Genomic DNA, 18,313 nt, shown 5'->3' on the forward strand with positions numbered 1-18,313 from the left:
GTTAAAGAAAGACCCAAGGCTCTGACAGAAGCTAACTCGTAGATTGCTTTTCTGCTTGTGTCTCTCTCTTTTTTTTTTTTTTTTTTCAAGACAGTCTTGCTTTGTTGCCAGGCTGGAGTGCAGTGGCGCGATCTCGAGTTCAAGTGATTCTCCTGCCTCAGCCTCCCAAGTAGCTGGGACTACAAGCGCGCACCACCACACCCAGCTAATTTTTGTATTTTTAGTAGAGACAGAGTTTCACCATGTTGGCTAGGATGGTTTCAATCTCTTGACCTTGTGATCCGCCCATCTCGGTCTCCCAAAGTGCTGGAATTTCAGGCGTGAGCCACCGCGCCTGGCCTTGTGTCTCTTTTTGTAGAGAATATGCTTCCTGTTCAGTGAAGAGTCAGGTGACAGAGAGTAACATAATCATTGAAGCTTGGACTTTTTATTTCGTTTTTTTGTTTGTTTGTTTAGTTTTGTTTTTTGTCACTCTGACCTTTCGGGAGCATGGCATTGTTTTCTGGCTGCTTTAGGCATTTGGCTCTTGCTGATGCACATAACACAGGGTCACACCAGGTTCATGCTGCTGCAGGTCCTTTCTCCTAGACTTTAAGAAGATGACATTTTATGTTAGGATGCAGTACACATGTCATTCAAAGGCCGTTCTGCAGCTCCTGGAGCACAAAGACTTGCTGAGTTTGCCATGATTGCATGCACATTTTTGAAAAGTCAAATGCACGTATAAAACAGTTTGTCAGGCCGGTATTGGAGGAAAACAAGAACAAGTTGAAATCAGTTGTTTGGGAAGAATATTTTGGCATGGTTTCTCTGAAGTTGAGTAAACCTAATTTGTCCTGTGTACCCATCTGAGCACACAGTAGCAGTCCTTCTGCCTACAGGAGTTTGCACACATTAGACAAGTTACTAGTCTGAATCTCCAAGACACAGATAGATGGCTCTGCGTATTTGTGTTTATACACTGTAAATATTATTCTATCTACAGTATTAAAGGCAGAGCCCTCCCCTGAGATACATTGCTTTCTTCAGAGAGCTTCCCTATAGTCTGCTCTGGTAGCACCTTCTACTCCTTTTAAGGTTAGTACAGGAGCCCCTCTTCTTGTCTGTTTGACCTGGACACTTTCATAGCCATGTCATTCTAAGGGTTCAAGTCTGACCCAGATAAGCCTTATGGCCCAGGCTGCTTGTCTGAAGTCTCCCAAGAGCAGAGTTTTGCAGAGGCAAAGTGAGGCTTTGCTAAAGGCACTTCAGAATTTTTCTACAAAGTTTGCTGTTCCTACAGGTGAGGGTAGCTGTTCTTTTTCTCCCCTTAGGTTTACTTTACTTGCACTCATCAACTCTGGCAAAGTGGATTTAACCATCAGAAGTATTCTTTATTTCAGAGAACAAAGTGGTTTTATTGAACTTCTTGTTCTCTCACTAGCTTTTGTGAAGGAAAAAAATCCTGTATGTTCCGTACTAAAATGATAGCATTATAATTTTGCATCATTACCTTATTTGATTAACTGTTATCAGTAAATCGACAAATAAACTCTTCTAGACATCCATTCTCTATTTTGTCTGTTGATTCATTATCGTGCTTTTTGTACTTTCCAAAGCAGACCCCACATTTTTTGTATGAAGCATCAGTAAGGGTAAGATATGGCAAGGGTCACTCACCATCATCCCTGCTTCTCACTGCCTCCTTTCTTGCTCCCGACATTTTTCAGTGAGTAGTTCCCCTGTGTGACAGCTGGAATAGCTGGAATACAGAGTGGTGACTGTCTGCACATTGACCTTAAGAACACATGTGTGGTGTATGAAATGGAGTGGCCAAGGAGTGCCCTCCTGCAAGTTCCCTTCTACAAAATTTAAAGATACACACTACTAGGCCGGGTGTGGTGGCCTCACTTACAGAGTGCTGTAATCCCAGCACTTTGGGAGGCTGAGGCGGGTGGATCGCTTGAGGTCAGGAGTAAAAGACCAGCCTGGCCAACACAGTGAAACCCTGTCTCTACTAAAAATACAAAAATTAGCTGGGTGTGGTGGCTCGTGCCTGTAGTCCCAGCTACCCAGGAGGCTGAGGCAGGAGAATTGCTTGAACCCAGGAGGCGGAGGTTACAGTGAACCAAGATCACACCATTGTACTCCAGCCTGGGCAACAGAGCAAGACTCTGTCTAAAAAAAAAAAAAAAAACACTGTACTAGATTGATCCTTCAGTAATACACTGGAGCATTTGTTTCAGGTTGTTAAATGAGTGGGCTTATGCTACTACAATTGCTGCAGTGTTTATATAGCAAAAGTGCAGCATTGTGATTAAATGGATCACCCTGAGTTGGAATGATGGACATAATTTAATTTACTCTTCTTCTTTTTTTTTTTGTGATGGAGTTTCACTCATGTTGCCCAGGCTGGAGTGCAATGGCGTGATCTTGGCTCACCGCAACCTCTGCCTCCCGGCTTCAAGCTATTCTCCTGCCTCAGCCTCCTGAGTAGCGGGGATTTGAGGCATTTACCACCAGGCCTGGCTCATTTTGTATTTTTGGGAGAGACAAGCTTTCTCCGTGTTGGTCAGGCTGGTCTCAATCTCCTGACCTCAGGTGATCTGCTCACCTCGGCCTCCCAAAGTGTTGGGATTATAGGCCCACCCTGTAATCACCCTCACCACCAGGTGAGCCACTGCACCCAGCCAATTTACTCTTATGTAGTAAGAGTAGGTCAGCCTTCCTGGAGTCTGTTTAGGGTGGAAGCGGGCTTTCAAGGCCAGGCCATATCCAGTCAGGCATCCTTTTGAGCACAGCATACAGTTAGAAGGACTAGGGCAAGAATGGGGAGAAGGTATAGGAGCAGTTCCTTTATCTCAGTGGGTTTCCACTTGGCCATGCCAGGAGGGAATAAAGTAACTGAACTCTGGGAAAGCTACAGAATCTTGCTGCAGGGGGTACATTTGAGGAGAAGCCAGAAAATTAAATGAAGGTAAGAAAATGCAAGAAAGAAGAAGAAGCACAGGTGAATCAGAGCTCCTTCAGCAACATCTGACAGGGGCTCCCTTTTGGGCATGAAGCTCGGGGTTCATTTTTAAAGTCATGCTAAACAGAAACTGTGAATTCAAGCCAGGCGAGTTGGCTCACACCTATAATCCCATTACTTTGGGAGGCCAAGGTGGGAGGATCGCTGTAACCCAAGAGTTTGAGACCACCCTGGGCAACATAGTGAGACCTTAGCTCTACAAATTTTTTTTTTTAAATTAGCCAAGTGTCGTGGTGCATGTCTGTGGTCCCAGCTACTCAGGAGACTGGGGCAGGAGGATCTCTTGAGCCCAGGAGGTTGAGGGTGCAGTGAGCCATGTTTGTACCACTGCACTCCAGCCTGGGCAACAGAGCAAGACTCTTGACTCAAAGAAAAAAAAAAAAAAGGGAAGTGTGAATCCCCTAGAGGTGCTCATTAGATGAATGGAGTCTAAGTCCTGTCTCTTAGAGATTCTGATGAGGTCTCAGGTGGACTCGTGGAATCTGTATGTTTTCAAATGCTCTAGATGAGTCTTATGCTTGGGTAATTTTGAGAAATACTCTGCTGCTGGATTATATTAATCTTGTTGGGTGGGACTGTATATTGGCTGGCTCCCTAGGGGTCCAGTGAGTAATGCACAGTTGATCACTGGATCATGGTAATGTTATATCTATGGATATAATAATTCTGTCAGAGCTTTCTAGAGAGGCCGTTTCAATGTGTTCCTTGATGAATTTTCTTAAAACTGTTTATCAGCACAATTGAAATTTGTTGGATGAACTTGGTCTGATTAAAGAGATGAAAAATGGCTTTTGAACTCATTGCCCCTTTATCTCCCAACGTGTCTTTCAGAATATTGATATGCATATATCAGTAACTCAGAGTGAATATTAGCTGCAAAATAAAACACGAATCATAGGCTTTGGGTTTACATTATGACACAAAACTTTTAAGTATGTGTGACCTAAAATAATTTGTGCTACAATCAAAAGAAAATGTTAAATAAAATGGAAAATAAAACTCTTAGATGTCTGTACTGGTGATGAATAAGTTGAGCATGGTAGGAGCTTGATAAATACTAGAGGAATTCCAACACACTGTTAAGTGCGAGTTTGGTGGCTCAATAAAACGTTTATGTCCTAGTTAGGACTAATGGGTTATAGGTATCTGAGAAGAACTTGAGCTAGCCTTAGCAGAAAGAGGGGTTTATTATAAGGATATAGAGCTTGCCAGACCTAAGAATGGGAGCAGCTGGGCCTCAGAGGGAGACTGGAATTAGGGAACAAATGGAAAGCTGGCCTGGACCTAGGAGGTGCCCATGCTCCCTCTCCCTCTGCTTTTGTTTGCATATCTGCTTCTTATCTATATACAGACAAGATTTCTTTGCTCCACAGTCTACTTGGTAGAAAAACGACCAAGCTGCAGTACCTGAGTAACTCATGAAGACACTGCCTTGATTTGTTCTCATGGTTCCAGTTCCAAACTCCCAGGAGAAGGAATCTGGCTGACCTGGCTTGGGTCAGTGTGTATCTTGGGTTCATGGTAAGCACATATGCCAGAGTCCATATGTTTCTGGAGATATGGAATGCAATGTGGAAGTATGGTCTTTGAGAAAGAGGGTTCTTGCAAGCTGATTCACTCACCCCAAAATGCAACTATTATGATATATAATGGTGAAGACTTTTATGATTATTTTTTTCAGTGGGGCTGGGTTGTATTGCTCCATGAAGATATTAGCATGGTTGCAGTGTTTTGTCAACAGAGTATTGTCTCTCATCCATGCTTTTGCATAATCTAATAGATGTAGTCATTTCTACCCTTCTTCACCTGACTAGCCTCATTTACGTTCAAGTTTCAGATTAAATAACTTCAGGAGAAGTGCTCGTCGGTCAGTCTTCCTTGTTGCTTCATGCCTTTCCCTTTCCCTACCCTGATAAGATCAAGTTTCTTTTCGTCCTGAAGGAAGGAATGGAAGAGAGTTTAGAAAATATGTACATTCCTAAAAATACTCGCTATCTAATGTATACAAGTTTCTGTGCTAATTTTTGTGAGTAATAAAAAGGGAGTAATGGCCGGGTGCAGTGGCTCACACCTGTAATCCCAGCACTTTGGAAGGCTGAGGTGGGTGGATCACGAGGTTAAGAGATCGAGACCATCCTGACCAACATGGTGAAACCCTGTCTCTACTAAAAATACAAAAATTAGCTGGGAGTGGTGGTGCATGCCTGTAGTCCCAGCTACTCGGGAAGCTGAGGCAGGAGATTCACTGGAACCCGGGAGGTGGAGGTTGCAGTGAGCTGAGATTGTGCCACAGAACTCCAGCCTGGTGACAGTGAGACTGTCTCAAAAAAAAAAAAAAAAAAAAAAGTAAGGCAGAGGATAGAATAAATACACAATTACTATAATGTGAAGTAAAATAAAAGTTTCAGAGGACATTATAGGGAGAGAAACATTAGGCCTTGAAATTTAGATTATGTTTCTAGAGACTGATGTGGGGAGAGGAGGGAGAGGATTCTAGGTGCAGAAGTCAGAAAGAAATAGGAGCATGGTTGTAGCAAAATTATAGATGAGCAAAACCCACTTCACTAGAACAGAGGGCAAGGGTGCAGTAGGAGATGAATCTAGAAAGGATCACTTAGCTCATATCCTATGATGAACAGAGTAAGGAAATTACACTTAATTCCTTTGGCAATGGGTTGATGAATTTTGTGCAGAATACATCATTAGAATGTAAGCTTCATGAGATAAGATGACAACAGCAACTGTGTGTCTTTTTCTCTGAATCTTTAGAGTCTAGCACAGTGTCTGGCATAGAGAGTGTGTGCTTAAGAAATATTTGTGACTTCATGAATCACAGCTGTATCTTAGCAACGTTAATTTGGCAGCACCAAATAGAATGAGTTATAGGGGAAGACTGGGAGCTGTGAGACCAATTTGGAGGTGAATATGGTAGCTTGGCTGAGAATTAATGAAGACCTTTGAGCTAGAACAGAAAGGATGGAGGCTGACTTGTAGAACATTGTGGAATGGAATCTGAAGGACCAGACATACAGAAGAGGGAAGAGACCCTTTGAATTAAGGGACTAGATTCCCAAAAGAGACTGATGACCAAAAGAAAAATACCTACACGTTACTGTTTTATGAGAGAAAAATATGAAGCAGTTTATTTCCCTTGCTTTTTAAATTAAAAAATGGGAACATTAAACTTAAATACTTCAAAGTCTGCTTCTCTTACATCCTGTGTCATCATACAGTGAGGTGTGCTCTGTTTATATTTCATGTAGGATGTCAGGCCTCAGCTCTATCCTAACATTCGTACATAGGCACTATGTATTTTTCCTTCCTCTCTTGACTGAGGGGAAGCAGGGAGAGAGGAGAGTAGAGGCTCAGCAGCACACAATTCTAGAGAAAAAGCAAAACCTACCAGTTAAAAAAAAAATTCCCATGGGTGGAAGAAAATTAAGAGTTAGCACTGGCCTAGAGTTTGTTTTCTCAATAAAAAAAAGTTTGTGGAAAAAAGATGAGTGTTTAATTAACCAGATATCATGTATATAAGGGTATTTCTTATACACCTCCTTCAAGGGTATTTCTTATACACCTCCTTCTGGAACTTAGCACTGTAAGATTCATTCAGTTACTGATTCCCATTTTTCCCCCATTACAAAATCTTGTTCACATTAGTATGCTGTGATTTATCTTCTTCCAAAGTCTCCTGTGCTTAGAAAAGAAGAGCTAAAATTAGTCAGGAAAGCATTCATTAAAGACTGGATCATGGGCATTCCACTAAGCACTGGTAATAAGGAGACTTCTAAGTTATGTTTTCTGTTCTTAAGGAATTTATTAACCTGGTTGAAGAAACAGGGTATATAGGTGTGTGTGTGCATGTGTTTGTGTGTGTGTGTGCGCGCTTATATCTATATCTGGCTATATATGTAAAATGTAAATAATATCATAAACATATGCCAAGTGCTAAATAAGCTTGATTTCATAATATTCGTTTCACAAAGAGGTTAAAAACCATCAGTCAAGTATACCGTACCACCAGTCAGGTATACTGTACCACTTAGGTGGATTTAACATTTTCTTTTCCTGAAGAAAAATACTTCAGTATTTCCCAAAGATTTCATTGAGAGAGAAAATTGCGTTTGACAAATTAAATAGAATACCATTATTAATAGCTTACAGTTGCTATAAATTGATCTCAAATGCTTGGTGCTTGAATAATGGAACAGGTTCTGTGATTTATAGTGTAAGTTCATTGCTAGGTGTTTCCATAGTTACGGTGCTCTTTGTGCAGGGTCCCCAAGCTGGTTGTGTTAGGTTGTCTCAAATTGCCCATTTTCTCAGATTATGTATTTGCAGGCTTTCATAATGGAAAGAATTTAGTTGTCATGGTAAGGATTCATAGTAGTCTTTTAAAAAATTCAAAACATGGGATGTAGAGTGATTAAAATACAGCACTTTCTTTGGAAATAAGTACTATAAGACTTAATTTTAAAATGCACATTGTCAGAAGAAAATTGCAGTTATTCACCCAGGCACAGTGGCTTACGCCTGTAACCCCAGCACTTTGGGAGGGTGAGGTGGGTGGATCACCTGAGGTCAGGAGTTTGAGACCAGCCTGGCCAACATGGTGAAACCCCGTCTCTACTAAAAATATAAAAATTAGCTGGGCGTGGTGGTGGGCACCTATAATCCCAGCTACTCAAAAGACTGAGGCGGAAGAATCACTTGAGCCCAGGAGGTAGAGGTTGTAGTGAGCCAAGATTGCTCCATTGCTCTTCTCCAGCCTGGACGACAAGAATGAAATTCTATCTCAAAAAAAAAAAAAGGCAGTTATTCATCTCTTTGGTAATTTAGACAGGCAGGGCTTCCATAACATTTTATCTTTAATTTTAACATATTGAGCTAGCTATTGTGGCTAAATATTGTATATGCTGAGATATAGTTACAAATCAAATGGGACATCTAAAGAGAGCAGTACTCACTAGGGATTTTATTTACATCATCTCAGTAATTTTATGGGCAAGCATGCTGAGGATCTAGGAGATTAAATAACTCGCTTATGACCTTGCAGCTTATAAATGGGATCTAAAATTGTACCCTATACCACAGATTTTTGGATTCTTGGCCCCAACTTCAGGATAGACAAGTTTAAAATGGGAATTCAAGTAGGAGCTCCGTAAACACAGATTAAGTTCAAGTGAAGTGAGGGACGGAGGTGAGCATGCATGCATGTGTGCGTGCATGCAGGGTGTACACTGCTAAGGGTTAGTGTGATGGAGGTCTTTGCTGTGTTCTTTCTTTATGATAAATAGTGAGAGACGTGGAAGGCAAAATTTCATTGGGCCCTTAGGCCTAATCAGCCACTTTCTCTTTGTTCCTGCTTTATAATAGGCACTTCTGATGTCTTGACTTACCTGGCTACATGCACTACAAACATCTCCCACTGAAGTTCTTTCTGTTCTTTATGTCCCAGTTGCTTTGCTTCTGCTTGCTCTGACTGCAGAAAACCACCCAAATAAAATGCCTCCTGTTAGGAAGTGATCAACTTTTTTTTTTTTTGACATGGGATCTGGCTCTGTTGCCCAGGCTGGAGTGTAGTGGCGTGACTTTGGCTCACTGCAAGCTACGCATCCTGGGCTCAAGTCGTCCTCCCACCTCAGCCTCCCAAATACCTGGGACTATGGGCACATGCCATCACACCCGGCCAATTTTTGTATTTTTTGTAGAGACTGGGTTTTGCCATGCTAAACAGGCTGGTCTCGAACTCTTGAGCTCAAGTGATTCTCCCATGTGGACTCCCAAGGTGCTGGGATTACAGGTGGGCACCACCATGCCCAGCCCTGATAAACTTTTTAAAGGACAAGCAGACATGCCTGTTTATCTACTGGAAACTCTGGTACTGACAAGGAGTGGTCAGTTCCACATTACACATATACTTAAAGCCATTGTTAATAGTTTTATGTGGTATTTCTTTTCTTGTTCTATATATAAAAATGGACTCGCAAAGAAATATTTAAAAGCATGTCTGAAGTTGTAAAGTACATTCATGCTGTAGAATGGGAAAAGGGAGGGCAAACAAATGTGAGACCCAGAGTCACCATCTTTCTGTCCCCTCCTGTGCTGATAAATTCTTTCTATTATATCAGTCTGCTAGCCAACTTTTATTTTCTCTTGAAACCTGAGTTTTTAATATAAGTCTGTAAAATATAGAATAAATATGAAAGTTATCAGTAGTATTAAGAATCCATTTATATTATACATTAAAGAGTTCCTTGAAGAATCAGCCACTTTGACTGGGTCAGGAGAAAACCACTGCTGAGTGAAAGAGCTTAACAGTTTAGGGGCTTAGAGCTGATGGTTTTGTAGTCAGACTGAACAGGGGTTTGGATCCCACCTCTGACGTCACTGGCTGTGTGCCTTTGGGCAAGCTAGTTAACCTTTCTAAACCTCGGCTTCCTCCTTTATAAAATGAAGATACTAGTAGTTTTTGTCTCCCAGAGTTATTGTGACAATTAAAGGAGGGCACGTATATAATGTATATCATAGTGCCTGGCATATGGTATGGAATGAATAACTGATAGCCTCCAGTATTGTTTTCTCTCCTCTTAATTTCAATCCTGAGTACCTCTCTGTACACCCAAGGTTTTGGGGAAGGAAGGGGAAAAAACGTGAGGAGAGATAACCTGAAACAGTTGATATCTGTCAGAGGTATCAACACATGGAATGAAAACCTGTGGAACAAGAATCAGAGCATCATTTCTCTTTTCTAAGTCCTGATATTGCTTAAATACTTAAATAAAGAAATATTATAATTATTGTAGAGTGATCTTAAAATTGTTGGATTTTTACCATATATTTATGAATCTGTTTATATTAAATGTTCAGAATAGGCAAATCTATAGAGACACAAAGTCGATTAGGGGTTGCGTAGAGCTGTTGGGGACAGAGTTAATGGAAAGTGAGGAGTGACTGCTAATGGGCACAGGATTTCTTTTGGGAATGGTGAAAATGCTCTAAAACTGATTGTGATGATGGTTACATAACTGTGAATACACTAAAAACCACTGAATTGTATATGTTAAATGGGTGGGATTGTCAATTATATCTCAATAAAGATGTTTAAAATTGAGGGAGTTTTTGCCTATCTCATCAACTAGAATGTAACTTTCTTGGAGAACAGGACCTATATCTTTCCTCTCTAAACACTCAGCCTAGCGTAAAAACTAGCACATAGTAGATGTTCACGAAATGTTGTATAATGAATAACTCCTTGAGTAAGTCTAGGACAGAATTCCCAAACAGTGTGACTCACCATACAGGAATTACTTCAGCTAGAGTAGTTTTACTTCAACTCAGTGTAACTATTGGACTTTCAATTTTTATTTTATTTGCATTCCCCCAAAAGTTTGAAGATTGCTGGGCTGGAATACCAAATTTTATTCCTAAATGCAATTTACTCTTTCTTCAGTGCCTGGGATGATGATGATGATGATGATGATAGCAACTGATATTTACTGAGCACTTTCTATGCTTCAGGCACTATTCTAAGCATTTAAAATAAATGAATAAATAAATATGTGTTTATATAGCTCATTTAATCCTCACAACAATTTGGGGATGGATTCTGTTATTATTCTCATGTTCCAGATAAGGACATTGAGGAAAAGTAACTTGCACAGGTTCAGGCAGGTAGTAAGTGGTGGAGCCAAAGTTCAATATGGCACCAAAACCTGTACTTTTAACTACTGCACTAGAATGTGCCATAACATTTTGGTTCATATATTTCAAAGGAACCTGCCTTGATTACTTTCTTCTCTGAATTCATTGCATATGTTGACTGCATTACTCTTAAGTTTTTATATTATTACTTGTTATATTGTAGGGCTTTTGTGAGTCCTACTTACTCTCTTTTAAAACTTGGGCAGGCTCGGTTGCTCACACCTGGAATCCCAACGCTTAGGGAGGCCAAGGCAGGGACGTTGCAGTGAGCCAAGATTGCGCCGCTGCACTCTAGCCTGGGTGATAGAATGAGACTCTGTCTCAAACAAACAAACAAACACAGGTAAGGGCAGAGACTACCTCTTTATCTGTTTCTAACCCTGGCCATTGTTGTCCTGTGTTGCCCTTTATATTATCAAGATCATGAATGATGATGATTTTTACAGTGAATGGAAATCCTCTCCATAGTACTGCTTTATTTTAAGGTCAGTGTCCCTTTTATAATACAAGTGCTTCATAAAAGCCATGATTATTGCTTTTTAATGACAGACTAATCTTTCTGCCTCACCCCTATCAGTCCTACCCTTTAAACATCTCCATGGAAATGCTCTATCAATAGGCCAATATTCACCTTTTAAAAATTGTGGTAAATACACATAATATAAAATCTATCACTGTAACCATTTTTAGTGTATCATTCAATGGCATTAAGTACATTTACAGTGTTATGTGACCTCATCACTCACTAGTTCCAGAAGACTTTCATTACCCCAAAAGGAAACCCACTTAGCAGTCACTCCTATTTCTCTCCTACCTGCAGGCCCTGGCAACCACTAATCTGCTTCCTGTCTCTGTAGATTTGCCTATTCTGGATACTTTATATAAATAGAATTATCTAATATGTGGCCTTTGGCATCTTTCACTTAACATACTGCATTTTCAAGTTCATCCGTGTTGTATCAAGTATTAATACTTCATTCCTTTTTACAACTGAATAATATTTCATTGCATGAATATACCACATTTTGTTTATCCATTCATCTGTTGATGGATGTTTGGGTTGTTTCCATCTTTTGGGTGTTATGAATGGAGCTGCTATAAACATTCATATGTAAGTATTTGAACACCTGATTTAAATTCTTTTGAGTATATGCCTAGAAGTGGAATTGCTATATTGTATGGTAATTCTGTTTAGCTTATTGAGAAAACTCTAATATCCCTTGTATAATTTTATAGATATGTTATAACACATATGGATATCATTGCTTGTATCATTATTAAATACCTCTCTTTTTCTCATTCCTGGAGTCTTCAGGCCCTCTAGGTTCTACCTTTTAAAATTATCTCCTGAATATGACAGGAGATAATTAAAAGCTTCCATTTCCATTCAAACGATCAGACTGTTAGTATATTTTACCTAACCAGTTGCTAACTGATTTGGGCAAATTATTTAATGTCTTCGAGCCTCCATTTCATTATTGATAAGAGAGGATAATGTATATATTGGGTTGTCATAATTGAGATAATACATATAAAGCTCTTAGCCTTCTGATGGCATAGTAGGGCTCGATAAATGTTTACGATTATTAATAGTCTTTTAACCTGTCTCTCTTCCTCAGGTCTACCTCAAAATTTATTAGCCATACTGCTGGCAGAGTAATTTTTCTTAGTTGTGAAATTAACCATGACTTCCCTATTTTGTATTTTCTTATAACTCTCTATGCCTATAAGATAATGCCCAAACTTTTTAGCTTTATTTGAGATGCTCCTCTTTGGCTTCTCTTGGCCTATGTGGCTCCTTGTCAAGACCAGTATCGGCATCCCAACCACAGGGCTGCCATAGTATCGGGTCATTTGCTTTCTCTTCTGTTTTCTTACTTAATTTTTCTACTTTGACCTCTAAGTAGTTCCCTCATCTTGAAAACTTAGCTATGTATTTTTTTAAAATGTTTGCTATATTTTATTCTGAAGTTTCTTTGAGTTTTGTTGGGGGAGGCTATTTAGGTTATCTGGTCTACCCTATTGACAGAAATGTCTTTTTTATATTTCTTGTCTAATTTCCTGTCTTTCCACTTTGCTTCTCATATAGAACTTAGGTCTAGAAGTGGGTTCCATATGTCTTTATATTCCTAGGCTCTAGAACATAGTGTTTATATAATATCTATTTAATGAATATTCTCCAAACCACAGTGTTTATTTGGAATACTTGTTTACCTTCTAAAATTCACAACAAACTGATTGCTGCAATTGCCAAATAAGAATCTATATAAATGACAGCTGCTGAGTGAAGTTTGTACATAGGGGAACATTTCCTGGTAGCCGTATTAGATTTCCATAAGTAAATCTCTTGGTGCTCAGATCACAATCATTTATGTGTAATGATATCTAGATGTGGTTTATACCACATCCCCAGATTGCTTCCCCAGATTATATATCAAAGTCACGATCTTTTGGCAGAATTATAATTGCCCATGGGGAATGGTGGCCTCTGAGTTTCATAGCTCAGGGTTGTGTTGTTGGAGCTGCTGTCAGTTTTTCACTAGAGATTTAACAATTGAAGTGTCTTACATTTCTATAGTTCTTTTTAAAAAACAAATTTGCGATGCAACACATACCATACAGTTCACGCATTTAAAGTGTACAATTTGATAGAATAAAAGCTAAAGGATGATTAGCCTGGAGAAGAGAGAAAACTTATAAGAATGTGACAGCTTCCTCCAGTATTAGAAGGTCTATCGCCGGGCGCGGTGGCTCAAGCCTGTAATCCCAGCACTTTGGGAGGCCGAGACGGGCGGATCACGAGGTCAGGAGATCGAGACCATCCTGGCTAACACGGTGAAACCCCGTCTCTACTAAAAATACAAAAAACTAGCCGGGCGAGGTGGCGGGCGCTTGTAGTCCCAGCTACTCGGGAGGCTGAGGCGGGAGAATGGCACAAACCCGGGAGGCGGAGCTTGCAGTGAGCTGAGATCCGGCCACTGCACTCCAGCCCGGGCTACAGAGCAAAGACTCCGTCTCAAAAAAAAAAAAAAAAAAAAAAAAATAGAAGGTCTATCATGTGGATCATGTAGAAAAAAGGTTTACGTCTGTGCTGTGTTGCCCCAACGGGAAGAACCAGGAAGTTGCAAGGAGACAGATTTATATCAACATTTATATCTGAATTCATATCAGAAGAATTTCTGACAGTTGGCATTAGTTGAAAATAAAGTGGGCTCTCTCGGGAGTTCATAAAACTCCATCAATAATAGTATCCAAACAGGAGCAAGATGACTGGTAGTGGGGAATTCTGTAATGGTGATTCAGGCATCCCGTGGGTTGTATTAGATGATTTCTGTGGTCTCTTTCTACCATGAGAGATCGATTCTTTGAAGGCTAGAGAAAACAAAGGGAGAAGAAGTTTACAGCTTGCAAAACAGGGGGTTTGTATAATGTAAAGATAGGTGTGTTATCATCTTCTTGAAATTTGGTACTCAAAACATAAAATTTGAGGTTAGTCTCCTCATTATATAGATGGGACATTGAGATACAGAGGTTATTAAACGTTGCCCAAGGTCAAATAGCCAGTCAATGGCAGAGTTGGAACTAGACTCCCTATTGTTTTAAGACAAATAAAGGAATTATTCATTTTAATAATTAAGATAAAAATAATTTACTGGATGGAAAAACTGACAGGTCCAAGACTAGGTTATGACCACATCCTTAATGTATTATTAATGAAAGGTAGGTATGTTCAGGATACCTTTCAAACCTTTTGAGGATAAGATCAAAGAGTATGAATGACAAGCTTTACTACAAAACTTACCCTGGTGCTGCTGACAGAAAGAAGATATTGAACTGAATGAACCACTTATTTAACACAGAATGGCTTTTAAACTGTGTGTGTCTTTATGTTTTTTCTCTTTGCTTTTATCATTGTTTTTGAATGTTTTATTATTTCCATAGTTTGATCCCATGTATCCCATTTTATTCCAAGTCCACTTTTATCTCAGCATTTTGAATGTTCAACACAAACAACAAATGCATTAAACAGCAAGGCATTGTAACTTCTAACATCAATAACAGTAAAAGCAGTAAGGCATTCAAGAACAATGAAATAAAAGCAGTGGGGAAAAAAAATCCTGGGCTCAGATGAAGCTCGGCTAGGAGTATATCAGCCAGTAGTGAAGCTTGAGCAGGATCACTGAGGTTAGAAACAATTGTGCCAGACTATGGATGGACACCAATTCTGTCCTTCAAATTTAAACACATGGCATTAAAATATTACAGTTAGTAACCAAGCAAGACTGGCATGAGAAAATGAAATCTAATCTTGATCCTTGCTTTAAATATTTTAAGAGGAGTTTATCAAATAAATTTTCTTGCTTAAGTGGATGCATTTAGAAGTAATGGGACCATATAGATTTGCCCTGTGAGATTACACGTCTTAATCTTCCTCCTAGCATACCAAAGAGAGTAGGATATTTGCATATTTCCAGTTATCTTTTCACTTTTAAAAAATCACATGAAATGTCCTGTGATATTTATATATGACCACTAAGGTCCAAAGGTAAAAGAAGGACATTTTAATCTGTCTTTTAAGGCGTATAATCAGAAAGGGTTTGAGAAGCTTGTCATGAATTACGAGCACTTTCAGTGAATTGCTTACAGAGTATTTTCAGCACAAAATCCTGTGAAATTTAGGTTCATAATTGCATCACACTCCTTTGGTACCATTGTTGGAGTCAGAATTCACTTGGGAAAACACTAACTTAATTGGCAAACTTTATCTCTTCTTCCTCCAGTACACCTGCAAAGTGCTTATCATAATGGGAATTATGCTTGTTCCAAGGAGAAGCTATCCTTGTGAATTAGCCAATTAGCTAGTGTTTCATATCTTATCTTTCATTCCCAAGCCTGTGATTTTTTTTTCCTCTAAGTACCAACACTTATTTGTGAGCTTGCAAATTGAAATGTATGTATTCCTTTGCTTGACATCTCATCACTGTGTAATATGACCTTCAGCTATGCTTTTAGGAAGTGATTATGTATGTCTGAATTAAAAAAATATCTTCAGACTGTTTGTGGAAACTGATTTTTTAAAACAAATTTTAAAGGAACTTCCTGTCTCATAGAATTTCTTGGCGTATAAAACAAGGGAGTCTTCAACAGAAGTGAAAGAATACTGAATGCGATTTGTACAAAACAGCACATTTGGCCGTCAATTATGGACAAAATCACCAGAAATCAAACACCTGGTCTCTCCAGGGAAGAGAACTGATTGTCACATAGCAAGAATACTGGCTGACCTAGCATAGTTCAATATATGGGGTGGAGAGTATCTCACCACAGAAAAGTCATTTGAGAATACATTTAAAAATATATTAGTTTGGTTTTGCCAGTGCAGACTTATTCTCGATTAGCAGAGTGTTTTTGAAGGAGATTTGCTGCAACCTTTAAAGTCAACTTTTCCCCTCTGTGTTCTGATATGAGCTAGTGGCGTATGGGGACCCTTACCTTTGTAGAGTTAATGTGAGCAAGAAAGAATCTGTGTGAAATTTTGAACAGTCCTAAGAATTTTGATATTTATAAAAATAAAATTTAATTTATTTTTGAAAATAAATTGTTCTACTGTCCCTAAAGTACCAAGAAAATGAAAGAATTTTTGGGAAAAGCAGGTTTCAGAATAATTTCACAGCCAATTGTCATTTCTTGGATCATGAAAGGCCTTAGGATATTGGTGTTGACATTTTGGGTTCACTTTTCTTCTTCATTGTCCTCTGAGGCTGTCTATATGTAGCAGATGGACCAGATTGTGGCACGGCTGACCTGTTAATTTTCACTATTTCCATTATTAGAAACTTTCACTGGTTATGTCGCAATTTACATTAGCCACAAAAATGACCAAAATGAATGGATTTTTAAATTACCTTGTAAGCTATTCATTTATGGCCCCAAAACACAGATAAAATGTCAGTTCAAAATTTTATTTGAGGAGGTTATAAAACAGTTTGAACAATAATTTTAAATACATGTTAATAATTCTTTTTATTAATCCTCTGAGTTCCAAAGCACAGAGAAAAGGATCTCAGTAAATGTAAAATATAAGTAAACGATTGGACCATAGTTCATTTTTGTGTGTGAAAGAATATAACAAGCGTCTTCCTGTTGTTTATTATTTCTGGCTTGTTACTGGATTCCACCTAAAAGTTTCTGTTTCCTGAAATAGTTGATCCCAGATCTCTTTATGAATCACAATGCTGATTTGCTTTTCTTTCTGTATGTATAACAGAGAACTTTGTGGTAACACATAGTTGAGGATTTTAAGCAGTCAGTAAAGACAGAAAATTAAAGGAGAGAAAATCCAGAACAAGCTGTTCAAAACTAATCAGTAGGAAATTATGTAAACTTAATTAACTAGGGCATCAAGGGAAGGTCTACGGAGTGTAATGAAATTTTTTTAGAAATGAGGCAAAGCAGCCAAACTAAAATAGGGTTAGTTGAAGTGTTCCCAGAAGGGAAGGAGGGAATATCCTTCCTGCATAAGGAGCCTTGCTTGACCTCCTGCCTTATTTCTGGCTGTGAATCTCTATGCCGTGATCCTCAGTGGGGTAGGTGAGTATGGTGCCAAATGAACCAAAAAAAAAAAAATAGATCTCATTTGTATTATTTATTGAATGATTCTCATATAGTAAAATGGAGACTGAAATATAGACATTATGGCTGAGCTGCAAACCTCTGACCTTCCATTTGCAAATGAAACAAAACAATTAGCCAAGATTTAGAGGAAGCTCATAAATTTCACATCTAGGTAGACCAGCTGGAGAAGGACTTGAGGGTTCTCTGTCTAGGACTCAATTCAGTTCAATTTTTAAAAAATTTATCAAACACCTACCTGTTCTGTTAAAAATGATGTGCTAATGCTGCATGGAACAAATAGCTGAGTGAGGCATTTCATTGCCTTTTAAGAGCGTATAATCTATTATGGACAAAGAGACAAGTACACAAACAATAAGCATACCAGGAAGTGGTACAAAATAATACTCCTATGTCTGAAGACTCCTAAATGTTTTTTCCTAGTCTCGTTTTCTCTTGTAAGCCCCAGATCTAAGTAGTCAGCTGCCTTTTGGACCTCTCCCATCAACTTTTGAATAGAGAAATGTAAACTTTCCGTTTCTGATAAACTTCAAGTAGATTTAGAAATGTAGACACACGTACAAAAATGGAGTGTTTTCTCAAAGCTGTCATTTGGGTTGCAAATACAGAATTCAGGTTTTTTCGGCACACATGAGAAGTGATAATTGTTATATATACGTACACAATCCCATATACCTACAAACCCTTTATGACAAGGACAGGTTGTAAAACACAGTACTGTCAAATTTTGGAAGACAAAGAATGCATATATGAATTCTTCCTTTAAAATTGGGTTTGGAAATTCAAACAAAATTAAAGGAGATGAAAAGTTTTATTTTGTTATTCCTTTATAGCCTCAGTCATATGCTTTAGTTTTTTTTAGTTGTGGTTATATATATATATATAAAAACATAAGCATTTTAACCATTTTTAGGTATACAGTACAGTGGCATTAAGAACATTCACATTATTGTGCTAACATCACTG

The 18,313-nt window shown here is 38.8% G+C and overlaps 1 protein-coding gene and 1 long non-coding RNA gene across 6 annotated transcripts in view; both read left to right on the forward strand.

The window, feature by feature from the left end:
• Positions 1-18,313, forward strand: part of FRMD5 (FERM domain containing 5) — a 339,227-nt gene that overhangs the window by 101,869 nt on the left and 219,045 nt on the right. The gene's annotated exons all lie outside the window — the stretch shown is intronic.
• On the forward strand, positions 8,743-17,341 carry LOC116275867. The gene is made up of 2 exons (XR_004185185.1): positions 8,743-13,444; positions 13,764-17,341. It is a non-coding gene; the product is annotated as an uncharacterized LOC116275867 (long non-coding RNA).

The sequence above is a fragment of the Papio anubis genome, chromosome 7 (assembly GCF_008728515.1).
Source record: "Papio anubis isolate 15944 chromosome 7, Panubis1.0, whole genome shotgun sequence".
Lineage (NCBI taxonomy): Eukaryota > Metazoa > Chordata > Mammalia > Primates > Cercopithecidae > Papio > Papio anubis.